Genomic DNA, 7,470 nt, shown 5'->3' with positions numbered 1-7,470 from the left:
CGATGTTGAAAGTCGCCGTTCTACTTCCGGAATGGTATTTCAGTTCAGCGGTGGTACCATCTCGTGGGCAAGTCGTCGCCAATCATCCGTGACCCTTTCGTCCATGGAAGCCGAATACGTCGCGCTCAGCGTAGCGTGCCAAGAAGCGCTATGGCTGCGACAGTTGCTTCGAGACTTCGGTGAACCGATTTACTTTCTTTTAGTCTCATTTGACAGATTCTGGAGTACAAATACCATACAAAATTTCATATTTGGAACTTGTTCTGTAGTTGAATGAATTTTATAAAGGTTAATTTTCCGTGACGTTACAACGCTTAAACATATAGTTAGAACAGCCATACCTAAGAATTGTAAAGTATTACAATTAAAATTCTTTGTATGTTCAAAAATCTACATACATTTAACTGCTAATAATAGAAGACTTTTGAAGTGTGCTTAAATGGTGTCAGGCCATTCGGCCGAAGGTCATTAGGCCGAAGACCATTCGGCCGAAGGTCATTAGGCCGAATGGTCATTAGGCCGAATGGTCATCAGGCCGAATGGTCATTGGGTCTTCTTCTTGCCGTTACGTCCCCACTGAGACAAAGCCTGCTTCTCAGCTTATTAACTGAGAGCTTCCTCTGCAAATGACCATTTTGCATGTGTGTATCGTGTGACAGGCACGAAGATACTTTATTGATGCTGAATCTACTGATATTTTACCCATGAATTTTTCCTTCTTTTAAATATAGGCTGTTCTTTCTAGTATCATTGCTGAAATAGTTTTTGGCGCTGAAACTGCTGATATTCAATTCATAAATTTTTCCTTCTTTAAAACATAGGCTATTCTTTCTAGTTCCATTGTTAAACTAGTTTTTGTCAAAAATGGTTGGAAAAGGTAAAAACAACGGCTAACTTTCAATTCGTCCTGATGACCATTCGGCCTAATGACCATTCGGCCTAATGACCATTCGGCCTAATGACCATTCGGCCTAATGACCTTCGGCCTAATGGCCTTCGGCCTAATGACCTTCGGCCTAATGACCCAGCATCTGCTTAAATGCCTTAAAATCACGATTTTATTGTTAATCTTAATCGTCGTTTAATAAATATTTATTGTTACATTAATATCATGTTGGACGGCAAAACTAATGGAGAAAGTTATAAAAATGTGAAATATGCCAAAATTCAACTTTGAAAATTGGTAATGATGATCCAGGGTCCCTAGAATGTCTCTTACATGCTTCGCTAACAGGATTCAACTGTTAGCCGAATCAAACGAACCTAGCGAACCATTCGATTCATTTTCTCATCCAGTACCCGGTCATTAGTGCTCAGCGCGATATTAAATGAGCGAGCAAATTACTTTTCCTATGGCCTCAACTAGAGAGCACCATCAGTCACTTCCGCCGGTGCGATATCCAATTACAGAGCAGTTCGCATGGACGAACGCCGAAAACCCGCGCGCTTCCTGCTTTGGTTCATGAATATTTTAGCTATAGTAATGAGCGACCAGCCGCAGTTCGAAATCCGCGCACAATCTCTAAACCATCGGAAAGCATTCCGAATAAATCGAATTTGTTATCGTAATGAGTAGGTGAACGCGAGATTCCTTTCCAATGGTTCCTGCCTGTTGATCATGATGATGATGGTGGCGCGGCGTTGAGCTCGCGAACAAAGGACCTAGGCTCGGCAAATGAACCAACCGTCGTTACCGACTACTACTGAGCTGCGATTACCTTTCGGAAGGCAAATTTCTCGCGCACGGAACCACCGCGCCCGCCGGAAGGTAGGATAAAATTTCGCGATTTTAATGAACCACGTGATGAGGATCACGTTTTTGATTTCATCGAACGATAGCGATGGAGGTGGTGGTTGGTCAAACCGGACAACGACGACGATGTTGCCGTGCATTTCGATATTTTTGGGCACGACGGACGACGACGATGGCGACGAAGCTGTTCCGGCTTCGCAGCTGCCCACGCGAAAGACGAAATCTCCGCCGAGTCTCCCCGGTCGATGTGTCGGGAGGGAAGGCAACATGAGCATTGCATGTTGTTCGGCCGGACTGACGATGATGATTATCAATTAAAATAATGTGAAAATTGATCCGCTTGAGAAAGGCTCAATTTCAAAAAGGTTTCGTTTTGTTCGGGTTGGGTGTGGTACCGGTGTGACTGACTGCGACTGGTGGTGGTTGCCAACCATGCTTCCAATTTGTCTCCCCTTGCTCCGGGATATGTGGTTGCTGCATAGAGTGACGATATGTATAAGGACAAGACGTTTCGAGAGGTGAATGTTATCCCAGCTGAGAAGTCAACATCAATGGCACATCTGGTCCTCAACGAAGAAATATGAGCGAAATGTAATCTTCAAAGAAAATAGCAAGGGATACAAATTCTAGAAGGTCAATGCAAGAGAGTACGCACTTATTACCTACAATAAATGGGATATGATACATGGGATGTAGATACCTATGGAATAGGGAAATCCTAATTAATATGGCAGAATTACACTCAAGGTTAAACCACAGAGAAACAGACGTCATACTCCGCTCACTTCCCAACGAACACTTTTTTAAAGGTTGATTCAAATATTCGGTAGTTGTTGAATTGATCACAAAGTTCATCACCTGGTGGAAAAGTTGCACGAATCACTGTGTTGTGCAATATCGTCAACAGAAGGCGCTAGTGTGAAACGTCAAACGCATAGAAAAACGATGCGCGCGCCTCTGGTTGTGAAAGTCACAACTACGAAAATTTAAAATGATCGTTAAAAGTCTGGTCGATGGAAATTTTGCAAGTACTACGTCTGTTTGTTTGTGTCTATGGTACTCTTCCGGAAGGTTCTTCTGAGATTCCTCGGGTAGTTAATTTTTAGTTTTTTTGTGTGAACGTGGTCATCAAAAGGATTATTAGGATCAACTTTGTAGAAAACCATATTTGTCTTAAATAGAGGAGGTGAATGCATCTTTCCTCGTGAATGTAATTCCTGAACCATTCCCAACTAACAATCGCATGCCTTGTTTGTGGATTCGTTTGTGCATGCATGCTGAATTGTTGCTTTAGAATAGTAATGATAGCTGAACTAAAATTGTGCTGTACACATTACTGTACCCCAAGCAACACGACTTGTTTCAAAGCCAGTATCAGCAACATCAGTGCAATTTATTCACTGTTCTAATTAAGGACAACACAACACAATTGCTTCTTCTTTGGAACGCAAAAAGCGCAAATTTTAAATCGTTATGCAACATGAGACAGGGGGAATGATGAAAAAATGAAAAAAATATATTCAGACTCAAACCATGGACACCAGGAGTATTAACCACTCACCTTACATACTACACCAGAAGCTCTGTGAAAGATTTGCTGCTCAATGCACCATAAAAGCTACTGAAATTACGCGTTACTTCATTGTACCGTAAACCGGGGTCAAATTGATCTCCGGGTCGAAATTGATCAGACGTTTTTCAGTTAGATAAAGTATGTTTTCAATAGTTTTCTCACATGTATCGTTTATTATAGGATTCCTACATCATGATACTTGGGAGAAAACTATGTAAAGTATGCTTGATCTAACTGAAAAACGTCTGATCATTTTCGACCCGGAGATCAATTTGACCCCGGTTTACGGTACCGTCTTTGCCACAAGTTAGAAAGCTGTCAAAATGAAAAGACGCGCAAGTTTTCCGCAACACATTTTGAACCTAATCTGAACAAACAAACCAGAGGAAGATGTTTCATGTGTGTTACATAACACATTTAATGCAAGCTGACTGTGTTGCCACTTGTGAGGAATATGTAAGCTCCGCCTCCATAAATCGATGTATAATGCGATGTTATTTGTAATTCCTATGAAACAAAGCTGCAACTTAACGATATTCGGAGTTTAAATGCAACTCAACTGACAAGATGAAAGTTGCGAGCGCTTTTATTGCAACTCTTTTAGACCAACGCATAGAAAACCACATTTTGGATAATGTTGCAGGTGCTGCTTGGGAAATGATTTTTCAATCGAAAAAGTAGCCAATGTTCAACCTTTCGTATCGGTATTAACAATGATAACACAGCGTAACAAAAATTAACTTGTTGTCTGTCTCAAGAGCAATCTTATGTGTCTCCGAAGAATTTTGGGCCGCTGAATCCGAATCCGGGCTCAGATTTGCTCTAACACGTCACAATTTTGAGCTATACCTCAATTTATAGGGCAAAATATGCGATTTTGGGCTTTTTTGACTGCAAGCCATTAAGCAAGGAAATATTTTTTTAAGCAATCAAAAGGTTAATTGGTCAATTATCATCTAAATTAACGACTCATGCAAAATATTTCGTTTTACCAAATCGAATTCGATAGTTTTAAGCGATTTATGTTAGGTACGATATTTCCCATACAAGTCATCCTCCAAAAGTTGCATGCAAGTTTTCATACTAACATAAAATGCTTAAATCTATCAAATTTGATTAGGTAAAACGAAATATTTTGCATGAGTCGTTAATTTAGATATTAAGTGACCAATTAACCTTTTCTTTGCTTAAAAAAAAATATTTCCAAGCTTAATGGCTTGCAGTCAAAAAACCCCAAAATCGCATATTTTGCCCTATAAATTGAGGCATAGCTCAAAATTCTGACGTGTTGGAGCAAATCTGAGCCCGGATTCGGATTCAGCAGCCCAAAATCCTTCGGAGACACATAAGTTTGTTCTTGAGACAAAAAAATGTTGCGCTTTGACACATTATTCAAGATTTTAATAAGTTTTCTATTTCTGTTGCACAATTGTGCAATGTAATTCCTTTCTATAACATTTCTGCCGTGTGCAGCGTAGTTGCCCCATGTTATCCTTCACATACCCGACCCCCGACAACTCATTTTCAAAATGCTGGCATTTCGTCAATTTTCATCCGATTTTTTTGAAGTCGCCCTTAATCGATCATAAATTGGTGCAAGTTTATTACACTCAAGTGGTCATGAAATTTCCGGAACCATTCCGGAGACATTCTGGATTATACTGGGGTCAGGAGGTGGGGGAGTTGTCTGTTTTGCCAAATGGCTAAAAGTGATTATTTCGTGTGTTATTGTGTTTGAGAGGCCCTCGCAGAACCTGTTTCAGATGTTCCGGAGCAACCATATCAGTTGCTTCATACTTCAGTCAATTTTTTCAGCCCCATTCTCTTGAAATCATGAAGTTTGATAAGTCGCACAGCAAGTTTTAGTTGCAAACCAGAAATGTCCCCGATGTCACCCCCGTGGAACCTATGCTAGATGTTTCGGGGTGGCCATATTAGTTGATACAGACTTCAGCGTATCGTTTCTGACTCAGTCATTCGAAATCATGAAGTTTGATATGTCGCACGACATGTTTTGGATGAAAACCAGAAGTGACCCCAATGAGGCCCCCGCGGAACCTGTCACGGTGATCCGGATGGGTCAACTTATTCAAATCTGCTTATCGCAGTTGTGTTTTATTGTTCGCAATGAAAATTCCGCTGAAAATCGATGGTTCAAACACAAAAACACACGAAATAATCATTTTTAGCAATTTCGGCACCCTCCCTGACCCCAGTACAATCCGGATTATCTCCTGAATGGTTTCGGATATTGCATGGCCACTTGGGTGTAATAAACTTGCACCAATTAATGATCGATTGAGGGTGACTTCAAAAAAGTTGGATGAAAATTGACGAAATGCCAGCATTTTGAAAATGAGATGTTGGGGGTCGGGTACGTGAAGGTTAATAGAGATTCGCATAGGTCATGGGACAACTATGCTGCACACGGCAGATTTTATGCTGTGAATTCTCCATTCAACATTATATCAACTATTCCAGGCGTCATACCAGTCATCCACGAATAATTCACATAGCTCATATGAATCAAGCAGCTTCGTAACAAAATTGGTAAACATAGTTTTTTAAATGTTTCAAGTGCATATGCCCCACTGTGTATTTAAACAACAATTTCACCGCAGATTTTCGTTTTCGAACTTACTTTCTTTTGCGGGTTCGAGATACTCCAGAAAAATCAGAAGTATATTACGATTGTGGCATGATTCGGGCATTAATGAGTTGAGGCGGCATTCGAATCTCGCCGAAGACTGTTGACGGACTCACATGCCTATTCTTCAACATCGCTCTAGAACATGGTTTCCCAAACTGTGGGTTACGACCCCCGGGTTTATATTTTTCTGTAACAGACAATAAATGAGGGAATTTCTATTGTGGGTCGCAAAAAGTACGTCTTCAGGGAAAAGGGGGTCGCGCACCAGAAAGTTTGGGAACCCATGCTCTAGAAGGTGTAATAAGACGAGCAAGGGAATCATCAATCAATTTGTGAATCATCTATTTTCAAATGTTACGCTAGATTAGTCAACATGTAGTGCAGGGATGCCAGAAGATTTTATGAAAAATCTGTATCACTCTTTTAAAAAATCTGTATCCCATACAAAATTTGGGAGAAACATCTATCCCATAAAAAATAAAACGGCCCCTCTAGCTTAAAAATCTGTATTTCATATAAACGAAATCTGTAAGGAAGCTCAAAAATCTGTATAATACAGATAAATCTGTATATATGGCATCCCTGATCTAGTGTACCGTCGATGGAGGGTGACAAGGAGTCAAAACGGAAAAAAAATAAAATTTGAAATATCTTGTAAAGCATTGTAAAATATTATGTTATTTCAAAGAGAACATATTTTTACTCGTAATGGTGCAAAATAAGATTTGTAGCAATTATTGTTTTTTGTTATACATGTGGCTAAACTTAGAAACTATCAGTAAATCACACTGGAAAAAAAATCCCCTTCGTAATGTTTCACACAAACAGAGTCTTGTACCATTTGGGCAGGTGTACCTGTTTTAGACTCTTTCCGCTACAACTAAGTCAATTTTATACCAATTTATTTGAACTTTTGAATAGGATAAGATACTCAACGTATTCCAGCGCCAAAAATAAAGTCATTAGGTATACAGTTGATTTAGTTGTAGCGGTAAGTGCCCAAAATAGGTATACACCTGCCCAAATGGTATAATACCCTAACTTATCGAACAATTTCTTGTAATTGATATGATATGGGTATTACCTAAGTTATAATTGATGCACCCTTTTTTTTCGAACCTTTGTCTTACCATTGCGAAGGGGGGTGGGGGAGGTTATGAGTTTGGGTCAAGCGGGTGCAAGCGAGTGTAGAGAAAGTGAGATAAGATTCATCGTTTTCAATCATAAACAGTCTCATTTGTTAGGTATACAATGTGGTAAAAGCAACTTAACAATATTTGCTTGATACAGATCGGACTCGATTATCCGGAGACTCGATTATCCGGAGACTCGATTATCCGGAATTTTAGACTCGATTATCCGGAATATTTTTATCGAGATTTATTTATTATATTTTAATTGCAGAAATTTGAAATAATTTAGTATTATAATGAAGTGCTGACCAGATTTTGAACGCCCCCGATTTCTTTTTCCCCCTATGTTGTAGGTTTTTGA

Source organism: Aedes albopictus, chromosome 3, assembly GCF_035046485.1.
Source record: "Aedes albopictus strain Foshan chromosome 3, AalbF5, whole genome shotgun sequence".
NCBI classification, from domain to species: domain Eukaryota; kingdom Metazoa; phylum Arthropoda; class Insecta; order Diptera; family Culicidae; genus Aedes; species Aedes albopictus.
The sequence above is the reverse complement of the archived record's forward strand: the minus strand, read 5'-3'. Positions refer to the sequence as shown.